A 24,738-nucleotide genomic window follows, 5' to 3' on the forward strand; every position below is an offset into this window, starting at 1 on the left:
ATCAAATATAATCAAGCAGGACGTAGGGTTTTACCTCCATTAAGAGGGCCCGAACCTGGGTAAACACCTTGTCTTCCTTGTCCCTTGTTACCCTCGATCCACAAGCACATAGTTCGGGACCCCCTACCTGAGATCTGCCAGTTTTCACACTGACAACTACATGAACGGCACCTGCACACAAAGAAAAAATACTTGCAACCCGACGTGGCAAAGGAGCTGTCAATCCCTTTCGGGTAACGGCGCCAGAAATTGGCAAGATGGCGGGATAAAAATAGGATAGATTGGATAAATAGATCTCGAATAAATGCAAAATAAAATAAAGTGCAATGTATTTTTGGGTTTTTTGAAATGTAGATCTGAAAATAAAAGCAAATAAAAATAGATCTGGAAGGCAAATATGATGAAGAAGAGACCCAGGGGCCGTAGATTTCACTAGTGGCTTCTCTCGAGAAAAATAGCATACGGTGGGTAAACTAATTACTGTTGGGCAACTGATAGAACTTCAAATGATCATGATGATATCAAGGCAATGATCATTATATAGGCATCATGTCCAAGATTACTAGACCGACTCCTGCTTACATCTACTACTATTACTCCACACATCGACTGCTATCCAGCATGCATCTAGTGTATTAAGTTCATGGACAAACGGAGTAATGCAATAAGAATGATGACATGATGTAGACAAGATCTATTTATGTAGAAATAGACCCCATCTTGTTATCCTTAGTAGCAATGATATATATGTGTCGCTTCCCCTTCTGTCATTGGGATCAAGGACTGTAAGATCGAACCCATCACAAAGCACCTCTTCCCATGGCAAGAAAAATTGACCTAGTTGGCCTAAATAAACCAAGGATTTAAAGAAGAAATACGAGGCTATAAGTAATCATGCATATAAGAGATGAAAAGAATCAAATAACTTTCATGGATAAAAACATAGATCTGATCATAAACTCAAAATTCATTGATCCCAACAAACACACCGCAAAGTGACATCAAATAGATCTCTAAGAGACCATTGTATTGAGAATCAAAAGAGAGAGAGGAAGCCATCTATCTACTAACTACGGACCCATAGGTCTACAATGAACTACTCATGCATCATCGGAGAGGCACCAATGAGGATGATGAACCCCTCCGTGATGGTGTCTAGATTGGATCTGGTGGTTCTGGAACTTGCGGCGACTGGAATTGATTTTCGTCACTAGAGCAAAGAGGCGGTGTGGGAGGCCACCGAGGTGGGCATAACCCACCCGAGCGCGCCTGGGCCCTGGTGGGCTGTGCTCCCCTCGGGGCACCCCAAGTGCTTCTCTGGCCCATCTGGTTTCTTCTGGTCCAATAAAACCCACAAAAAGTTTTGCCGTGTTTGGACTCCGTTTGATATTGATTTCCTGCAATGTAAAAAACAAGGAAAAAGAGCAACTGGCACTGGGCACTATGTCAATAGGTTAGTCCCAAAAAATGATATCAAATTGCTATAAAATGATTGTAAAACATCCAAGATTGATAATATAACAACATGGAACAATCAAAAATTATAGATACGTTGGAGACGTATCAACATCCCCAAGCTTAATTCCTGCTCGTCCTTGAGTAGGTAAATGACAAAAACAGAATTTTTGATGTGGAATGTTGCCTAACATGTTCATCACACATTCTTTTCTTTGTAGCATGGACATTTGGAGTTCTATATGGTTCAAAGCAATAGTCTAATTTTGACATGAGGACTTTAATACTCAAGTATATCAACAAGCAACCATGTCTTTCAAAATATCAACACTAAAGCAAGTTATCCCTAGCCCATTATGCTTAGTCATTGGTCCATTCATGAAACACACTCGCATATTAGCTACACCCAATGCTCAAGTACGATCATAGTGCCCCTTAGTTGGTGCTTTATAAGAGAAGATGGAGACTCAAGTAAAAAATTTGCATAAATTAAATAGAAAGTCCCTTCGCAGAAGGAAGTAGGGATTTGTAGAGGTGCCAGAGCTCAAAGCAAAAAAGATGGAGATAAAACATTTTGGGTCGCATGGTTTCCTGTCAACGAAAATGATCGAGTAGTTCCAACTACTTTCCATGCTAGATATATCGTAGGCGGTTCCCAAACAGAAAATATATTTATTCCTTTTTCCACCATACTTTCACTTGCCATGGCTAACCGTATCCACGGGTGCCTTCCATACCAACACTTTCCAAGGAATTTATTATTTGACAACATAAAGTAAATTCATTTTTGATTTCGGGACTGGGCATCCCTAATATCTTTGTCGTACTCTCGTGCAATGACAAGTGAATAAACACTCATCTTGAGAATAACACATCTAACATGGAAATATATCAGCCACCCCCCTACCGTTTCATGAGCGGTACGAGCACACAAAAGAGAAATTTATTTTGAAAATTAGAGATGGCACATACAAATTTGCTTAGAACGGCAAAAGAATACCGCATATAGGTAGGTATAGTGGACTCATGTGGCAAAAACTCGTTTAAAGGATTTTGGATGCACAAGTAGTGATCATACTTAGTGCAAATGAAGGCTAGCAAAAGATTGAGAAGCATCCAACCAAGAAACGAAAAATCTCATAAGCAAACATTAAGCATAACTAATACCAAATAATGCACCACAAGTAGGATGTAATTTTATTGCATAACTATTGACATGACTCACATATCACTATCATCATATCTCAAAGTATTACAAAGAATCAAGTTTATTTTGTCCAATGATCTTCATGAAAGTTTTTATTATATCCCTCTTGAATATCTATCACTTTGGGACTAATTTCATATGTTGCTTTTGATAAGCTCAAACAAATATATGTGAAGAAGACGAGCATCATATTTCGTTCTCTCAAATTTATCTAAGTGAAGCATGAGAGAATTTCTTCAAAGATAACAAAGAACACCGTGCTCAAAAAGATATAAGTGAAGCACTAGAGCAATTCCAAGGCTGTAAAAATTTATGTGAAGCATAGGAGCAAGCATAGCATAATTTTGGCTCTCTCAAATAGGTGTGTCCAGCAAGGATTCATGACTAAAAATAAAAAGCAAAAAAAGCAAAGACTCATATCATACAAGATGCTCCAAGCAAAACTCATGATATGTGACAAATAGAAATATAGCTCCAAATAAAATACCGATGGTCGTTAGAAGAAAGAGGGGATGCCACTCGGGGGCATCCCCATGCTTAGTTGCTTGATACTTCTTGAATATTATCTTGGGGTGCCTCGGGCATCCCCAAGCTTAGCCTTTTTCTAATCCTTATTTCTTCATCCATCGCGATCTCACCCAAAACTTGAAAACCTCAATCACACAAAACTCAACAAAACCTTCGTGAGATCCGTTAGTATAAGAAAGCAAATCACTACTATAAGTACTGTTGCAAACCCATTCATATTTTATTTTTGCATTATATCTACTGTATCACAACTTTTCTATGGCAAAAACTCTTCAAAGGAAACCATAGAATCATCAAAACAAGCACACAACGCAAAGAAAACAGAATCTGTCAAAAACAGAACAGTCTGTAGCAATCTGGATATTTTGAATACTTATGTAACTCCAAAAATTATGAAAAATTAGGAAAACATGAGCAATTTGTATATCAATCTTGTGTAAAAAAATCAGAATTTTTCATCGCTTCTGTGATTTTATAAAATTATTTTTCTGGATGCAAAAGTTTCTGTTTTTCAACAAGATCAAAGCAACTATCACCCAACATGATCCCAAAGGCTTTGCTTGGCACAAACACTAAGTAAAACACAAAAAAACACAATCATAACAGTAGCATAATTGTGCAAACACTCAAGAACAGAAATAAAAAGACAACAATAAATTTTATTCATTGGGTTGCCTCCCAACAAGCGCTACCGTTTTACGCCCCTAGCCAGGCATAAGATTTCAAAGATGCTCACACGAAAGATAAGAATTGAAACACGAAAAGAGCATCAAGAAACATATGACAAACACATTTAAGTCTAACATACTTCCTATGCATAGGAATTTCATAAGCATACAAATTATCAAGACAATAAACATATAACATATGCAAAGAAGAAGAATAAAACATTGACGATCTCAACATAACAAGAGGTAATTTAGTAACATGAAAATTTCCACAACCATATTTTCCTCTCTCATTATAATTACATGTAGGATCATAATCAAATTCAACAATATAACTCTCACATAAAATATTCTTTTCATGATCCACAAGCATGCAAAGTTGATACTCTTCCAAAATAGTGGGATTATCATCAAATAAAGTCATGACCTCTCCAAACCCACTTTTATAGAAAATTAGTAGAATGCCCGTGCGTTGCCACGGGCTTTTGAAATATTTTGCTGAAATTATATAAACATAGTGCACGTTAAATTTCACATGTGGCGAAAAAATAGCATGGGCACAATCGGATAATGATTAGAATTCACTTCACTTGCAATGTAAATTGAGAACAAAAAGGCTATCTGATGATGTATACATATAGAGCGATTATCCAACTAAAAATATGTTACAAATTATGGTCTAGTTGATGCGCTTAAAAAATTCTCGCACAATATTAGGAATATTTTTTATAGCTACATTCGCATGATATTTAATCAAGTACAATAAAAACTTGGTCGTCAACTCTTACTCATCCTGCACAAGCAATATATTTAATTAGCACGAATACTTCACATTCAAGGTCTTAAAATGTGTAACACCGTGCAAACTGGATGAACCAATTCTTTACCGTTCGACCAGAGCATAATATGAAAAACAACATAGCTAGGCACATCCCTGCAATTTCCTAAATTAATATTATCTTGATATAGTCATAAAAAATAAATATTTGTATTGTGAAAATGTCATGATAATGAAAAATATAAATTTACCCATCTATGCTCGTTGGAATAGCAGGCGGAAATAAACGTTTCCATCTATATATATTGGAATTCCAACCGGTTTTCTTTATTTTGAGTGTCGTTGAATTCCCTCGCAAATATTTGTAATTTAATTAAAACTCTAGCGTCAGTGATGTATGGATAGGGTCCAGATATATACACGGCATGCATGTTTGTCGATGACGTACAAGATGTATCGGCCCATGAAAGCATATGAAAGATAATTTTACAATTGCTAGCTATTACAAACAATAAACCATGATAACAATGTACAAAAGACCTTACTTACCATGTTGCACCATGAGATGTAGTCGTCTACTACATGCAGCTATCAAACGGTGTTGCCAATATGTCAATAGTTCCCTTCACGCAAAACTTTTGATCTCGTGTTAAATCTAACATCGTGGACCGGGTAATAAAAATATTTAAAACATGTTGATAGTAATGATACTGGATGAAGAAATATGATTATGATAACTTACACAAAATTGTAGATCCATTAAATGTATTCTATTAGATAACATATATAATATACTAAACAAAAGTAAGACTAACACATCTGTTTTTATTTGCAAAGAAAACTGGGTACCCCTAATTACATATGAATATATAAACATACATAAATGATATTTTATATTAATAAACATGAGACAAACCAAATTTTTTTCTAGCTACCCAATTTTTTTAGCATACCTACCCAGCCTTGTCCTGACTTTAGGCTCTCTCTCACCACATCCACCCATCTCATTCTCTCACCCCATGCACCCTTCACTCTCTCAACCCTCTCACTCATTCTCTCCGCAACGGCGCCACCGGTTTGGCCATCCCAGGCCGATTTCTGGTGTCAAGGGTGTCGTACTCCCCCTCTAGGCTTCACGGTGACAGGGCTATTCTGTCGTCCACTGACTACTCCGAGCAGTAGTTGCGGACACCGAAAGAGAGTCCGGCTAGCCTCCACTCCTGCATGCATGTTCACACAAATGTCTATCTTGCAATAGGTTAAACATTTACATGTGTTTTTCAAGCTACTGCAATCTGCTAATTTTTTTCCTTACAAACAATTAATTTCTAAGAATAGGCCTTTGATTTCATCGGACAATGGGTGAGTTGAATAAACAAGCGAACCATGTACGAGCTTTGTCTTCCTCAAACAAAGAAAAATATACAGAATAACTGACATTTCAAGAACAGAATTTTTCCCAAGAACTGAATTCATGTCAAAGGAACTATCAGATAATCAAAGTGTACCTATAGGTTTTATACTAAAAAGTACAGTTGATCCAACATTGCCACCACCACCGCTACCACCAGCAGCAGCAACACAACTGATCCAATATTGCTAAATAATATTCTCAGAAGATATGGATTTAAGTGGTACCTTAGAACTACATGAAAATAAACATTAACTCTGATGAATATAGAAAGAGAGAATAGTGTCTTATTTGTATAGAACAACATACAATGCTTCCGCATAAAATAAGATTGATAGAAGTGGTATATTGATTACAAACTGAAATGAAAAATGTTTCTGCCCTTCACCCATGCTTCAGGGAAAGTATGTAGTTTCTTGACATACCATCTTGTGCTTTGCTGGTTTGGGAGCTATCTGCTCTCGCATACTTTATTTCCAGCAGAAAGCATATGTAAAACTTAGCTAAAATTAAAAGAAACAAGGCAAGGAAAAGACAACAATTGGTTGTGCGAAGATACGTAGGAATGTAGCATGAATCGAAACCAAATTTTGTATCGAACACCACCAAGTCAGCACGCTAGATAGGCCCCTTGTTGATCCCTGCATAATAATGCCAATGTGTAGAGACCATTTCTTTGTCTTTATCATCATCTGCAATCACAAAATGATCAAAACCAAAAAAGGATAACAAAACCATATAACGCCAAAAGACAATGTATCCAATAAAGAAACACCAACGATGCAAGGGAATACAGTACAGATAGAGAACAATATTATTGCACCCTCAAGGGATAGAGTGATAACCATGTTTGGTACACACAAAGTCCAAACTAATTAAGAAGAAAATGATGAGAATACTGAGTGATAAGAAAATGATTAGCCCAAACTCCAAGTAATCTGCTAGTGTGGAGGTGAAAAGAAATCTGACAAAACATCATAAAAAGAGACACACCTGTCCAAGAGGCAACTCAACAAGAATAGCTGAACATATCTAGTTGACGGTGTCCACTCTGGTCCCCGAAATATCAGCTCTGAAGCAGGGCAATGTCCCGACTACGTGAGAAAAAACTGAATTTTGAGAATGGACTTATTGGCACTGAACTTATTCTGCTACTCTAAAAGCTAGGACATCTAAATATAAATGATAAAATTCTAAAAATCTACATAACAGAAAGCTGATGATGTGCATAAAATAGATCATATTTTTCTTCTAAATAGCTACAATTTTCTAACAGGACACTTTGCCGACGTGTGTGAACAACAGAGAGCTAACAAAATCAATGCCTAGTCGAACAAAAGTAATTAGAATGACACTTTTGGGCACGATTTATAGATTACGACGGACGCATAGGTCAGGCCTGTGAGGCAAGTAAACAATCAACTTACACATCTGTCAAATAATCCATCTTTAGACGAACAAAATCAAAGAGTCATGTAGGGAGTTGGGTGATGTGGAGATGCAGTTTATGCCCGTCCTTCGACCTCCATCAGTGTCTGATTCAACACAACCAGATGAGCCTGCGACCATGCCGCCGTGGATGCTCCACCTCAGACTCAACTGTGCCATCGCCACGATGGCTGTACGCCGAGCACCCGAGCACATCATGACACTGTTGCCCACCTGACGGCAACGCCAATTAGCGCTCACCAGCGTTCGTTGAAGCGTTGGCGTGGCGCTTGCGCAGGACGTGGCCTGGCAGAGCGTTGCTTCTTACTCGCGTGACATCCATCCTAACCAAGTACCCCATTGTGCTTGCAATTCTTTGGCCTCTATATGTTCCTCTGCATCACTGGCGGCGCCGCCAGAGAAACCCTAGCGGGTCGAGAGAAGACCTGTCTGCTGCAACGATCCGTTTATCAAATAAAATTTAGGTAAAAGATTAGTGTAAAAGGCAGAGCTATCACACTGCACTCACCATCCTCGACAGGTCGCCAAATTTGACCACATAATTAAAGGGTGAGAGCAATCTAGCGATAATTGATAGCTGATATGAACCGATATCTTTTGCATTTAGCACCAAGACACATAAAATTTCCAAACAAAATGCATAGGACATATCAAAAATTGAAACGAAAGTAAATTGTCAGCTCTTTAGCTGAAATAATTCACACAATAGCTGAACAAATAACCTGAAATCATGACCCCATTGCAATATGCACTGCGCTTCATCAATAGCGAATAAGCAGATTTTGGATGCCTTCAAGTAACTCCATAAACTGGAGAGAAGATTGAAAATACTAAATCAACAGACCAGCCGCTATATTACTAAATTCTACAAGGGATGAAGGAAGACGTATAGGAGTAGTAATTTGCAGTTCCATATATGTGTGCCCTCATGTTCGAGCCATATAATGGAAAACTATAGTTTCATAAGTAATGCAAATAAAAGTCCATAATGACCTTCATTTGCGTTTATATCACATGTTTTTCACCCTCAAAGAAATGGGTCAACTTTCTTAGGAATCATGTACAGAACATCATACATGCATTTTTCAGCCTCACTTCTACCAGAGATTTTCATTTGGTGCTGCCAAGATAATCAGATTTCCCACCATGTTGTTTTAAACTCATAACCTGTTTTAAGTAAATGAAACCCACAATAAAAAGCTTTCCTGTCAAAGCAATTTTCACAATGAAAAAAGCACTAAAATGTTATGATGTATCTAGCGATAATACCTGGTCTTTGGATCAATGAAAGAATAGAGCTGACAACAACAGCAGTCTTCTTTCCAAGAAATGGAGAGATTTGATAGCTGCCATGAAAAGAACTATCGTGAGAGTTTCCAATATACAAGAGGAAGTAATAACATTAAAATTTTAAACAGGAGCATATTTCTTTTACGGCTAAGGTGCTGCAAATGTTTTACCGTCTTGGCGTGGAAGCCTAGCAATTTGCCGAACACATTGCCGATGAGTCCCAACATGTACACGATGCTGAAGCGGGACGACCTTGGACTCATCAACAATGAAAATAAAGCAGCAAAAGGGAATGATGTCCCATTCACGGCTCGTCCCATGGCATTTAGATAATGATCTTATCATGCCCATTTTCCTGAAAAATGGATCTGAAAAAATATAGTTAGAATAGTACAATTCATATTTTAGCTTGAATTCACCTAGTAAGCTTGCACGTGCAAAGCATGTCTCAAACGTTCTCCTTGCTAAATGAGATTCAAATGAACACCGAAGAAAATGTTCCCAAAAAGGTAAATGGAGACATTATGTCGTTGTCTCGCTCATGTTTTGTATTCTCGAAGGTGACACATAACTGTGGTCATGTTGTTGCATACAGAGAATAATATGTGTTATTTCCTCCATTAGGTGCTCGGATTGGTTGTTAAAGAATCTTGAAACCTATCATGGTTGAAAAGCTGCCACCCATTAAAATATCAATGTCACTAAACTGAACGTAAAATCACAAGACAAAAAGATTATGCGTACATAATGTTGTTGCAACTGCTACTGCCGATAAACTAAAAGCTTCACACAATATGACGCCTGCTCACACATTAGTGTGGACCTTTGAATTGAATTTCTTATTGTTTAAGAAATAAATATCACAACTCATAAAATAATTCAATATACACACAAAACCATAAATGCTCAAAAATGAATAAATGCCATCTACTTTGAAGCAGAATAAATTCCATCTTGAACTACTGATTCTTCTTTTGATTGGAGCCCACTTTTTGATAGGGATTGAAGACCTTAGTTGCCATCTTTTTCTTCAACATCCTAGATCACAGCTCCCTAGCCTCTCACACACTAGATTTTGCAATAAAAACCTATTTATCAAAGAAATGTTAACAGCAAATCAAGCATGTTTGTATTCCAAAAAGCACGACCACCCTTCTTATAGTAGCTTAGTTCTTATAAGCAATACCGGTACTGGTAAGCATATCTGGTAAGCACTTCGAGAATGTTTAATAAGCAAAATAAAATAAAAAGGGAAGTCCTTCTTGAAAATATTCACCTTACCGACAAATGCCATCCTCTGTTTTAAAAAAAATCATGGCGACGAAGTTGACTCAATGGAGAATGTTGTTTGAATGAGGTCTCTGTTCTTTTGGAGGACTTCCCCAAAACTTGCAGATATCTTAATCATTCTTTTCTTCTATTCAGATACAGTGCAGGTTGTTGGACCTAGAGTGCTCATAGCATGTCCAACATTACAGTTAGGTTTGTCTCCGCATACAAAACAGAGCAGGTGCACAAACTGATTGCAATAGGGTCTAATTCCAGACAATACTTCCAGAAGCTGATAAGATATAAAGAGATGATGACATCGTATGTAAAAAAATACCCTTTATCTCAAATATGGTACACCAATTTGAACAAAACCACAACACTTATTTTGGATCAGAGGGAGTAGTATAAATGCAATGACATATAGTGACTTAATACAACCAGGACTGGTCTACCCTATAACATATAAGTGTTACCCGTGGCAAGTAAAGGAAATTCTGAATTAATAAATTCTGTAGTGTAAAATCATTGGAAGTCATCAATTATAGATGTTACACGAACCAGAGGTATGTGCATGTGAAGAGCTTATGGAAGGTAGAGAATTGTTGAATACTCTACCTAGTATTTGGCCAAGACCATTTTTATGATTTAAAAAGGTGTTGTTCAAGGAATGCCCAAATGAGACATTTTTAAGAGAAAGACATGTGTCCTCTTTAACTTGAACAACTGGAGGCAAGAAATGGCTCAGCTCACTCAAGTTTTTTGTACCACATGGATTTTCCCTGGTTGTTTGAGCTATATTATATTTAATGGGATATAGACCTATCCAGTCCATCCAATCAAGGAAAAACTCATGACTTCTAAAAGTTGGATGGCCATCTCCCATCTAATTTCACCAGAGCAACCAAAAGTTACCTAATGATATGGTAGTCATCCAATGAACTTGCCTTAAAAGTGAGGGTTCGCCGGTAAATCTTCTGTTGGTTTTCCTGAAAGGGCATGTGACATTTTTTCCCGTGAAGACTGTCAATCATTGCATCAATTGGCATATGAAATACTGGATTATAAGGTTAGAAGAAATAAACTTGGTTGGTGGCATTGTTAATAAAGCATTGAAGCAGTCTATTTTTATTTCTGTAGAAAGGCTCAAACGCACAACTACTGTTAAAAACTGGTGTAAATTAAAGTATTACTGCTTCTAGTAAAGTAGTACTGCTTCTAGTTTGAGACTTAGAAACTCTAAGCCAACTCACCATTAGCAATTAAATCCAAATCTAACCCAACTCGACAATAGCAATTACATCCAAAGTATATCCAGGATTGACACATTGCAAATGCATGAATGATTGATTTTAGAAAAGAAAAGACTCATAATTTAACAAAATTTGGTACTATCTAGAAACATGGTATTGATAATTTATAGCATCAGTTCTAGGCAGCGCATATCATTTACATAAAAGATAAACCAACCATGATAGGCTCCTAATGTAACACTTCACCATTATTAATGTTGGTGCAGGTTGAAAAAGAGGCCAGTTTTTCTCCTCGGTCACATTACCGGAACCATATTGTTCTGACTTTATAAGTTGATTAAGTTCTAGGAATTTAAATCTTCTTGCACTTTAGAGGACTACACATGTCATAGTTCTCAAGATGCTGAATTATAAATTCCACATGAACAACAGCCACTTAGATCCTAATAAGCAACTATTTTGTGTGTACAGAACAATTTCAATAGTTCATGTGAAACGCGATACTAAAATATGAACAAGATTAAACAATTTGATGCCCGATGTCCTATATTTTTCAGAGCAAAACCAAGCCCCAACAAAACCAGATTAGGTACAACAATTCTAGTAACACATGAACTCACTCGTATTACAAATCCCCAAAATCTGGGTGTGTACTTATCCAAAAAGTACCTAACAAATATGATTGCACATGTAGTGGAATCAGGTGTCCAAAAAAACAGTAAGCAAACACTACAAATGATTGCACGTGTACAGGAATCAGGTGTTCCAAAGAATCAGTTGTATGCTCCTATGCTCCACGCCTCCACCTGCACTTTCATCAGAACACATAGATTGAAAGAACAAAATCACTTTCATAAGCACGCTACCCAAGGGTTGAAACAACATAGCAACATACAACTTCTTCCTTAAGAGAAAAACTGTCGAACACATCCCGTGCAAGAACTCATGTGTTAAGAGGCACTTAGTTGAGAGGAGGAGGCCTGATTGGATGCAACTCTCCAGTCCAGGCAGTAAGGAGATTCGGGATTTGCTCATCCCACCTCCAGGCAGTCGCGAGGGAAGCTATCACCAACATCCAATTCACACTTTGGTCCATGGCCATGGAATCCTGCAGCGCAGAGAGAGCAGACAGAGAGAGATTATTGAGGAGAGGGAGTGACAAGGGAGGAGAGGGATAGAGAAGGGAGGAGAGGAGAGGGAGAGAGAAGGGAGGAGGAGGGCGCTGGGTGCGGCTGACCAGCAGAGGAGGCCGGCGGCGGCTGAGCGCGGGTGGCGACCGGAGGCGGTGTGGACTCGGGGCATAGGAGGATAAGGGAGGATCGGCGGCGCAAGCTTGCTGCAAATCTGTTTTCCTTGATCCGGGGCATTGTGGAATCGTTCCGAAAATAAGGGAGTTGCGGGCGGGGCCGCCGGGATCAGGGACGCGGAGCGGTACCAGACCATGCGTCTGTCAGGCAGAACATTTAATCATAGACGTTGATTTAAATCACAGACCATTGATCATAATATAGACGGTAAGATTTGTTTAAATTAATTTGATCGGAGGATCCTGATTATCTCGTGTACAGTTTGTTGTGTGGCTTTAGAGGAGGATCCTGATTTGATCGGAAATATATTTTCATGCCCCGTTGCATGTACAAGGTGACCGGAAATTATAATGCAACTATATAATCCGTAATTCGGTAAATATTATGGATATAAAAACCAAATGGGAAACCAATTCAGTTTTTGGTGGGAAGGTGATCTCACGAGAAGGTAAGCAAATCATGATGTGATTTTTGAATCCTTAATTACCCAAGAATTAAATGAGCACCTACCAAAGAAAGCGCAAGAATTATTACGTGATATAAACCGATGAAGTGGGGGGAGGGGACAAAAAAATCTATGAGAAAACCAGCAAAGGTGGGACAAAAAAAAACATGGTAGGTGGGACGAAAATTGACCGGCGGAGACTACCAACTGCTCCATTAGGAGTACAGGTGTGGCTTTAGAGGAGGATCCTGATTTGATCGGAAATATATTTTCATGCCCCGTTGCATGTACAAGGTGATCGGAAATTATAATGCAAGTATTTAATCCGTAATTCGGTAAATATTTTGGATATAAAAATCAAATGGGAAACCAATTCAGTTTTTGGTGGGAAGGTGATCTCACGTAAGAAGGTAAGCAAATGATGATGTGATTTTTGAATCCTTAATTACCCAAGAATTGAATGAGCACCTACCAAAGAAAGCGCAAGGATTATTACCTGATATAAACCCATGAAGTGGAGGGAGGGGACAAAAAAAATCTACGAAAAAAAACTAGCGAAGGTGGGACGAAAAAAAACCATGGTAGGTGGTACGAAAATTGACAGGCGGAGACTACCAACTGCTCCATTAGGAGTAGAGATGTGGCTTTAGAGGAGGATCCTGATTTGATCGGAAATATATTTTCATGCCCCGTTGCACGTACAAGGTGATCGGAAATTATAATGCAAGTATTTAATCCGTAATTCGGTAAATATTTTGGATATAAAAACCAAATGGGAAACCAATTCGGTTTTTGGTGGGAAGGTGATCTCACGCAAGAAGGTAAGCAAATCATGATTTGATTTTTGAATCCTTAATGAGCCAAAAATTAAATGAGCACCTACCAAAGAAAGCGCAAGAACTATTACCTGATATAAACCGATGAAGTGGGGGGAGGGGACGAAAAAAATCTACGAAAAAACCAGCGAAGGTGGGACGAAAAAAAACCATCGCAGGTGGGACGAAAATTGACCGGCGGAGACTACCAACTGCTCCATTAGGAGTAGAGAAAATCACAAGATTGAACACTCTCCAAATATGTGGGATTATTTTTACCTAGAGTTGACACTCTTCCGAACCCACTTTCAATATTATTGCAAACATATTCATCATGAGGCTTAAATAAACTATCAAGATCATAAGAATCATTATCACCCCAATCATGATCATTGCAATAAGTAGTGGACATAGAAATATTAGCATCCCCAAGCTTGGGGTTTTGCATATTATTAGCACAATTGACATTAATAGAATTTATAATAACATCATTGCAATCATGCTTTTCATCCAAGGAGCAATCATGGATCACTTTATAAATTCCTTCTTTTAACACTTCATCACAATTTTCAGATTCATGAATCTCAAGCAAAGCTTCTTAAAGATAATCTAGCGCACTCAACTGACTAGCAATTGGTTCATCATAATTTGGTCTTTTAAAAAGATTAGCAAGTGGATGAGGATCCATATAAATATATTTTTAGCAAGCGAAGATGCAAGCAAATAGAAGACACATGGCAACAAAAGCAAACAACAGTTCGAATGATAAAAAGGCAAACGGAAAAGAAGGCGAACAAAAAGGCAAATTTTTGTGAAGTGGGGGAGAGGCAAACGAGAGACAAATGGCAAATAATGTAAATTGCAAGGAGATGAGATTTGTGATTAGGAACCTGGTAGATGTTGATGATGTCTCCCTGGCAACGGCGCCAGAAATTCGCGAGTGGCCGAGAGACTATCTTGACTTGATGCTCCCCGGCAACAGCGCTAGAAATTCCTTTTGATGCGGCTTGAACTACGTCGGTATTTCCCCAAAGAGGAAGGGATGATGCAGCACAAAAGCAGTAGGTATTTCCCTCAGTGATGAGACCAAGGTTATTGAACCAGTAGGAGAACCACGCAACACTACATGAACGGCACCTGCACACAAAGAAAAAATACTTGCAACCCGACGTGTTAAAGGGGTTGTCAATCCCTTTCGGGTAACGGCACCAGAAACTGGCAAGATGACGGGAGAAAAATATGATAGATTGGATAAATAGATCTCGAATAAACGCAAAATAAAATAAAGTGCATCAAGGTATTTTTGGGTTTTTGGAAATATGGATCTGAAAATAAAAGCGAATAAAAATAGATCTCAAAGCCAAATATGATAAAGAAGAGACCTCGGGGCCGTAGATTTCACTGGTGGCTTCTCTCGGGAAAAATAGCATACGGTGGGTAAACAAATTACTGTTGGGAAATTGATAGAACTTCAAATAATCATGAAGATGCCCAGGCAATGATCATTATATAGGCATCACATCCAAGATTAGTAGACCGACTCCTGCCGGCATCTACTACTATTACTCCACACATCGACCGCTATCTAGAATGCATCTAGTGTATTAAGTTCATGGAGAAACGGAGTAATGCAATAAGAAGGATGACATGATGTAGACAAGATCTATTTATGTAGAAATAGACCCCATCTTGTTATCCTTAATAGCAATGATACATATGTGTCAGTTCCCCTTCTATCACTAGGGTCAAGCACCGTAAGATCTAACTCATCACAAAGCACCTCTTCCCATGGCAAGAAAAATCGATCTAGTTGGCCTAACTAAACCAAAGATTCTAAGTAGAAATACGATGCTATAAGTAATCATGCATATAAGAGATCAAAAGACTCAAATAACTTTCATGGATAAAAACATTGATCTGATCATAAACTCAAAGTTCACCGGATCCCAACAAACACACCGCAAAAAGTGTTACATCAAATAGATCTCCAAGAGACCATTGTATTGAGAATCAAAAGAGAGAGAGGAAGCCATCTATCTACTAACTACGGACCCTTAGGTCTACAATGAACTACTGATGCATCATTGAAGAGGCACCAATGAGGATGATGAACCCCTCTGTGATGGTGTCTAGATTGGATCTGGTTGTTTTGGAACTTGCGCCAGCTGGAATTGATTTTTGTCAACTCCCCTAGGTTTTCTGGAATATTGGGGTATTTATAGAGCACAGAGGCGGTGCGGGAGGCCACCGAGGTGGGCATAACCCACCCGGGCGCGCCTGGGCCCTGGTAGGTTGTGCTCCCCTCGGGGTACCCCCAGGTGCTTCTTTGGCCCATCTGGTGTCTTCTGGTCCAACAGAAATCCACAAAAAGTTTTGCTGCATTTGGACTCCGTTTGATATTGATTTCCTGCGATGTAAAAACCAAGCAGAAAACAACAACTGGCACTAGGCACTATGTCAATAGGTTAGTCACAAAAAATGATATAAAATTGCTATTAAATGATTGTAAAATATCCAAGATTGATAATATAACAGCATGGAACAATCAAAAATTATAGATACGCTGGAGACGTATCAAGCCCAGATTCTGACAGATGGCTTAAGGCCATGAAATCAGAGATAGGATCCATGTATGAGAATAAAGTGTGGACTTTGGTGGACAAAGTGTGATAGGCAAGCCATAGAGAATAAATGGATGTTCAAGAACAAGACTGACGTTGATGGTAATGTTACTGTCTACAAAGCTCGACTTGTCGCAAAAGGTTTTTGACAAGTTTCAAGTGGTTGACTACGATGAGACTTTCTCACTCGTAGTGATGCTTAAGTCCGTCCGAATCATGTTAGCAATTGCCGCATTTTATGATTATGAAATCTGGCTAATGGACGTAAAAATGACATTCCTTAATGGATATCTTAAAGAAGAGTTGTATATGATGCAACCAGAAGGTTTTGTCGATCCTAAAGGTGCTGACAAAGTGTGCAAGCTCCAGCTATCCATCTATGCACTAGTGCAAGCATCTCGGAGTTGGAATATACGCTTTGATAAGGTGATCAAAGCATATGGTTTATACAGACTTGAAGTGAAGCCTATATTTACAAGAAAGTGAGAGGAGCTCTGTAGCATTTCTAATATTATATGTGTATGACATATTGTTGATTGAAAATGATATAGAATTTCTGAATAGCATAAAAGGATACTTGAATAAGAATTTTTTCATTGAAAAAACCTCGGTGAAGCTACTTATGTATTGGGCATCAAGATCTATAGGGATATATCGAGACACTTAATAGGACTTTCACAAAGAACATACCTTGGCAAAATTTTGAAGAAGTTAAAAATAGATCAGTCAAAGAAAAGGTTCTTGTTTGCGTTGCAATGTATGAAGTTGAGTAAGACTCAAAACCCGACTACGGCAGAAGATAGAGAGAGAATGAATTTCATTCCCTATGCCTCAGCCATAGGTTCTATAAAATATGCCATGCTGTGTACCAGACCTATTGTGTACCTTGCCATGAGTTTGACAATGGGGTACAATAGTGATCCTGGAGTAGATCACTGGAGAGCAGTCAAAATTATCCTTAGGTACCTAAAGAGGACTAAGGAAATGTTTCTCGGTTATGGAGGTGACAAAAGAGTTCGTCGTAAAGGGTTAAATCGACGCAAGCTTTGACACTAATCCGGATGACTCTGAGTCTCAGTCTGGATACATATTGAAAGTGGGAGCAATTAGCTAGAGTATCTCCGTGCAAAGCCTTGTAGACATAGAAATTTACAAAATACATACGGATCTGAATGTGGCAGACCCATTGACTAAACCTCTCCCACAAGCAAAACATGATCACACCTTAGTACTCTTTGGCTGTTAATCACATGGAGATGTGAACTAGATTATGTGACCTATTGGTGTTAATCACATGGCGGTGAGAACTATATTATTGACTCTAGTGCAACTTGGAGACTGAAGGAATTATGTCCTAGAGGCAATAATAAAGTTGTTATTTTATATTTCCTTATTCGTGATAAAGGTTTATTATTCATGGTAGAATTATATTGATCGGAAACCTTAATACATGTGTGAATACATAAACAAACACTGTGTCCCTAGTGAGCCTCTACTAGACTAGCTCGTTGATCAAAGATGGTTAAGGTTTCCTAACCATTGACATGAGTTGTCATTTGGTAACGGAATCACATCATCATGAGAATGATGTGATGGACAAGATCCATCCGTTAGCTTGCATAATGATCGTTCAGTTTTATTGCTATTGCTTTCTTCATGTCAAATACATATTCCTTCGACTATGAGATTATGCAACTCCCGGATACCGGAGGAAAACCTTGTGTTCTATCAAACGTCACAACATAACTGGGTGATCATAAAGATGATCTAAAGGTATCTCCAAAGGTGTTAGTTGAGTTGGCATAGATCGAGATTAGGATTTGTCACTGCGAGTATCGGAGAGGTATCTCTGGGCCCTCTTGGTAATACACATCATAAGCTTGGAAGCAAACGACTAAGGAGTTAGTCACGAGGTGATGCATTACGGAATGAGTAAAGAGACTTGCCGGTAACGAGATTGAACTAGGTATGGAGATACCGACGATCAAATCTCGGGCAAGTAACATACCGATGAACAAAGGGAATTACGTATGTTGTCATAAGGTTCGACCGACAAAAATCTTCGTAGAATATGTAGGAGCCAATATGGGCATCCAGGTTCTGCTATTGGTTATTGACGAGAGAGGTGTTGTGACGCCCCCGATTCAATCATACACTAATCATACATGCAAACGTGTACGATCAAGATCAGGGACTCACGGGAAGATATCACAACACAACTCTAAAAATAAAATAAGTCATACAAGCATCATAATACAAGCCAGGGGCCTCGAGGGCTCGAATACAAGTGCTCGATCATAGACGAGTCAGCGGAAGCATCAATATCTGAGTACAGACAAAAGTTAAACAAGTTGCCATAAGATGGCTAGCAGAAACTGGGATACAGATCGAAAGAGGCGCATGCCTCCTGCCTGGGATCCTCCTAAACTACTCCTGGTCGTCCTCAGCGGCCTGCACGTAGTAGTAGGCACCTCCGGTGTAGTAGGAGTCGTCGTCGACGGTGGCGTCAAGCTCCTAGGCTCCAGCATCTGATTGCGACAACCAGGTAGAAGGGAAAGGGGCAAAAGAGGGAGAAAAGCAACCGTGAGTACTCATCCAAAGTACTCGCAAGCAAGGATCTACACTACATATGCATGGGTATATGTGTAAAGAGGCAATATCGGTGGACTGAACTGCAGAATGCCAGAATAAGAGGGGGATAGCTAGTCCTGTCGAAGACTACGCTTCTGGCAGCCTCCATCTTGCAACATGTAGAAGAGAGTAGATGGTAAGTTCACCAAGTATCATCGCATAGCATAATCCTAACCCAACAATCCTCTCCTCGTCGACCTGTGAGAGAGCAATCACCGGGTGGTATCTGGCACTTGGAAGGGTGTGTTTTATTAAGTATCCGGTTCTAGTTGTCATAAGGTCAAGGTACAACTCCGGGTCGTCCTTTTACTGAGGGACACGGCTATTTGAATAGATAAACTTCCCTGTAGGGGTGCACCACATTACCCAACACGCTCGATCCCATTTGGCCGGACACACTTTCCTGGGTCATGCCCGGCCTCGGAAGATCAACACGTCGCAGCCCCACCTAGGCACAACAGAGAGGTCAGCATGCCGGTCTAAATCCTATGCACGCAGGGGTCTGGGCCCATCGCCCATTGCACACCTGCACGTTGCGTACGCGACCGGAGAGCAGACCTAGCAACCTCCATTACAAAGGAAGTTGCATTACGCGGTCCAACCCGGCGCGCGCCGCTCAGTCGCTGACGTCACGAAGGCTTCGGCTGATACCACGACGTCGAGTGCCCATAACTGTTCCTGCATAGTTTGTTAGTGCGTATAGCTCAGTGGCCAGACTGAGATCAAATACCAAGATCTCATTAAGCGTGTTCTTCAGAAGTAACCGCGGACACCGACCAGGGCCAGGCCGGCCTCTCACCTAGGTGGTCTCAACCTGCCCTGTCGCTCCGCCAAAAAGTAACAGTCGGGGGCCGTCGGGAACCCAGGCCCACCTCTAGCGGGATGGAGCCACATGCCCCTTCAACCCCCATCTCCAAAAAGTATCATAAGTAATGTAACAGTATAAAGTATATAGCGTATGCCCGTGATCACCTCCCGAAGTGATCACGGCCCAGTAGCATAGCATGGCAGACAGACCTGAGTGTAGGGCCACAGATGGAATACTAGCATCCTATACTAAGCATGTAGGATTGCAGGTAAGGGTAACAACAGTAGTAGCAAGGACAGGCTACGCATCATGATAGGATTAACGGAAAGCAGTAACATGCTACACTAGTCTAATGCAAGCAGTAGAGAGAAGAATAGGCGATATCTAGTGATGAAGGGGGGGGCTTGCCTGGTTGCTCTGGCAAGAAGGACGGGTCGTCAACACCGTAGTCGAACTGGGGGTCGTCGGCAGCCTCGGGGTCTACCGGAAAGAAGTAACGGAGGGGGAACACAATAAATAATAGAGCAATCAAAGCATCACAAAGTGTAGCATCGCAATACGCGGTGCTAGAGGTGACCTAAGAAGTAGGAGGTGATACCGGCGAAGGGAGGAAACATCCGGGAAAGTATCCACGGTGTTTCACATTTTCGGACAGATGAACCGGAGGGGGAAAGTTGCGTGTTTGCTATGCTAGGGATGTGTGGCGGACGAACGGGCTGTGTATTCGGATTCGTCTCCCCGTTCTGAGCAACTTTCATGTACAACATTTTTCCAACCGAGCTACGGTTTATTTTATATTAATTTTAAAAGATTTAATCATTTTTAGAATTTATTCAATTATTTTAAATCAACATTATCTAGAATAGTGCATGCTGATGTCAGCATGACGTCATCAGTCAACAAGGCGTTGACTGGGTCAAACTGACGTGTGGGACCCACCTGTCATACTCTATTTAGTTTAATTAGGATTTAGCTAATCTTTAAAAAATTGTTCTAGGGCGGGGCCCGTTTGCCATAGGCCCATAGGGCCTTAGCGGGCAGGCTAATGGGCGCAGGCGAGGCTGCCCATGAGGGTGAACCCGGGCGACGGCCAACGTGCGCGGATGGGCGCCGGCGAGGCGGGCCCGTGGCGAAGCGGGCGGACGCCGGAGGAGGACGCCGGGGCTGTGGAGGGTGCGGCCGGACCACCCCGGGGCGGGAGCGGGGCGACGGCGCGGTAAGTCGAGGCGGCAGCTGCGGGCGGTGTGGCACGTGCGCGCGGTAACGGGACGGGGCCGGCGGGGATGCGCGGCCCGGTGAGCGATGGGGCACCAGGTGCGTCGTGAGCAGGGGAAAGCGGAGCGCGTGGGGAATGGTGGTCGAGCTGGGCGAGCCTACACGGGCCGGTGCGGCTGGGGCGCGCTGGCGCAAGCGGATGTGGGAGTGGCCGAGCACGGCGATGCGAGCAGCAGGCAGCGGAGTAGCAAAAGCAGCAGCAGCCTACAACAGCAACGGCAGAATCGGCAACGGGCGCAGGAGGAGGGAGAACGCGTGCGTGGGCGCGGCTGAAACTCCAGCTCATCCAAGGGCGAGCGAGACGGCGGTGCTACGGTGGTTTCGATCACGACGGCGACGACAGCTACGGAACGACAGCGAGGGTGCTCGAGCTCGAATCCGAGCTCGGGAATAAAAGGGGAAGTAGCGGAGCTCACATCGATGCGGCTGACGAGCTCGACGGAGGTGCGGAGGCAGCGGATCGATGGCGGTGAACGGGGCAGACGATCGGCGAAGGGGATCGACGACTACGGCGGCTCGGGTCCATCTAGTGGGCGCAGGTTAAGTCGATGACGACGGCGGTCCTCCTGGACACCCCGGGACGGCGAGGCCTGGCCAATGGCCACAACAATGCTGAGCGGCGGCGATGGCTTCGCTCGGGAGCGAGCTTCGGATCGAGAGAGTGAGCGAGCGAGATGGGGAAAGGGGATTAGGGTTTCGGGGGAGGGGTGCCGGGATGCCCTTATCCATCACGGGGTCATGGGATGGACGACACGTGCGCACCGCCGGCCATGGCGCCGGGGGATGAACGCCACGATCCCCCTTGAACAGGAGGTGGGGGATAGTGGTGGTGGTGGGCTGGGCCGATTTCTGTAGCTCGGTGACCTGAGTGCACAATGATGTTTTCTGCCTTCTCCTCTAATTTTCTGTTTCTTTTCTTAGCTACTACTTTGTGTTCAAATGAGGCACTAAATGATATTAGTTCTACATGGTACTGCACATATAATTCAATTACAATATTTTGGGTGCTAAACACAAAGTTTCAAGTCATTTTGAAAAGCACAATTATTTGCTTATTTTTAAAAGGTTAATTTAAATGTTGTATGTTCCTGTTTTAATTATCTTAGAGGCATATAAAATTACCAAAAATTTTGGTTGATGTTTGTTAATAAAACAGTGAATATTTACAACCTTTTGAACATTTTAAAATCGTGTGTTTTATGAATTTATAATTTGACTTGTTATTTGAATTTAATTTGAACTCAGTTTGAAACAAGTGAGTTTTAGCCAAATTTTAAATTATGATGACCTGGCATCATTAGCAGGGGTTTAGTGTAGCTTAATTATCCGGGCATCACAATTCTCCTCCACTACAAGGAATCTTATCCCGAGATTTAAGAGGTGGTGTAGGGGAGATAGATTTGGTTACGAAATTCTAATGAGTCTTCACAGTCTTGGTTGCTCTTCTCGAAAAAGTTAATCCCTTTTGTTGATGTCTTCAATTCTTTATTCCAATGCATCATGACGAAGTTGTCGTCCTTTCTTCGGGAACTCCACCATACTTACGAATAGGTAAGGGGCAGCTCTACAACGATAGGATGTTATAAGGGGAAATCATCAGGGGTTATCCTAAGAATGAACACATGAGTATCTCTCGAGTTGAAAAAATGTAACACATTAGAAGTTTCAAGCGGATACACAATCGTCGTTGCCTGAAACAGAGTGTGAGAGGGGTTCAGAGCAACGGGAATCGGTATCGTGTCTAACTCCAGAATAGGTGATAATCAGGTGGCTCATGAATCTCATTCGAAGCCAAGCGGTTGGAATAACTTCGGAAACAGTGGTGTATAAGAGAGTCAGGTTTCGATCTTGTGGAACTGTGGGTTATGGGCCCACCATGTGGGTTAAAAGTAGGAAGGGCGGGGACGTCTTGCACGATCATGTAAGCATGGCTTGTCAGAGAATAGCCTATTGGTTATGTCGGCAACAACATTGATACCAAGGGCGAGGGACGAAGAGAACCATTTTCCTGCTCGTTGAACGAGGCGGACCAATAGGCAAAGTTCTCGTCCATCGGTGGTTACCGGGATGCTAACGACAAATGCAACATGGTCTTATTGACACGGTTGCACACTGAGGTGGTTACATAAGCAGGAGAATATTACTGCTTAGATCATATAGATCAAGAAAGGTTAAACCAAACAGTGGAAAGGAAAATGTGATCATCAGGTTAGACAAAACAATGGAAAGGAAAAATGTGTTTAAACACTTGTTTCAGGAGGTATATCCTTCCCAAGAACAAACACAGCATGAAATTGATGACAGGATAGAAAGTAGAAAACCATTTAGGTAATGGGAAAGGTATTTTATGGCATTACCCATACAACAGCGTTAGAATAATTGATAAAGAAAATTAAGCATTTTGCTTCAAATGTTCTTGTTGAAAATCGGAGTACCACAGACATGCTTCGAGATAGCATTGACATGGTCTTCAAGCAAAGGTCAGACTTGGATACACAAAGGATTCATCAAGAATGACTTATATAATAAGTCTTAAAATTTCCTAATGGAAGAATGGTTAACCTTGTTAAAAGGTAAATTATAACAACAGGTCCTCCGGCCAGGTGTGCTAGGCATGACATCACCTTACCGGGTCATATACGGACCAATGTTATGACTCTTGGAAAATATCCCAACCATCATATCTGAACGAGTTTCAGATCTGATTGGCGTTAGGATACCTCGGACCCAGGATGCCTGAGAAGAAAAAGGTGTGACACAAATTGACGAGAAGACATCATAAGATTCTCGGCAAATGAACTATGGAAGCGAGTTTGGAAACAAGAGTTCATCAATAAACCAAGGAGAGGATGAGGAGGTGGCTGATGGTCTCAACGACAATTCATCGAGATTTCCAAAAGATGGATCTCCAAAATTATGTGAACAAGGAGATACCATTTATCAGATCAAATGATATAATGATATATGCTCGAGGGAAACATACACAATTAATCACCGGTTGAAAGGTGCACCTGAAATATGGGCTTAGGTAGCAGGATCAATGTAAGAATGGTGATTCGATAACCAATGGTCTAAGAATGAAATGTCGACCATTAACTTCAAAGCAATAGGTCGAAGTTTTGAATTCGCACATCATAGTTCAATTGTCGGTTTTCCGGTTAGAAACAACACGGGGACCAAGAGATGAATGTAGATGGCGAGATGTATCAATTGTATTAAGAATTCTTAAGAGGTGTTGAAATTCTCACAACATTCTTGATATATAAGATGGTAATACTCCAAGGTAAAGAAGAACAAATGTTGGATAGCAAGGAACTCAAGGTATAACACAAAACACGGACAAGTATCTGTTGAACGGAAGGCAATAAGGTGGTCGATGATAATACAAATCATCGAGGGAAAGGATGGTATTTCTCATCATGAATTCAATTGATATCCTGGAAGACCTCAGAATGCTGATGATGATCATGACACATTTGTCAAGAGATTTCATGAAGATTTAATCGATCGGCGATGACATCACGTCAA

General features: G+C 40.8%; 1 long non-coding RNA gene across 23 annotated transcripts; it reads right to left on the reverse strand.

Annotated features, from left to right (window-relative positions):
* Positions 1-6,258: 6,258 nt before the first annotated feature.
* Positions 6,259-12,704, reverse strand: LOC123164427 (uncharacterized). 23 transcript variants are annotated; one of them, XR_006482421.1, is made up of 6 exons: positions 12,546-12,704; positions 8,957-12,416; positions 8,766-8,842; positions 8,573-8,663; positions 8,219-8,305; positions 6,259-8,090 (listed from the first exon to the last, which is right to left on the reverse strand). It is a non-coding gene; the product is annotated as an uncharacterized lncRNA (long non-coding RNA). The 23 variants fall into 23 exon arrangements; XR_006482406.1 differs by having other exon boundaries at positions 6,259-6,739; positions 7,041-8,305; XR_006482422.1 differs by lacking the exon at positions 8,573-8,663.
* Between the last annotated feature and the right edge of the window lie 12,034 nt (positions 12,705-24,738).

Source organism: Triticum aestivum, chromosome 7D (genome assembly GCF_018294505.1).
Source record: "Triticum aestivum cultivar Chinese Spring chromosome 7D, IWGSC CS RefSeq v2.1, whole genome shotgun sequence".
NCBI classification, from domain to species: Eukaryota; Viridiplantae; Streptophyta; class Magnoliopsida; order Poales; family Poaceae; genus Triticum; species Triticum aestivum.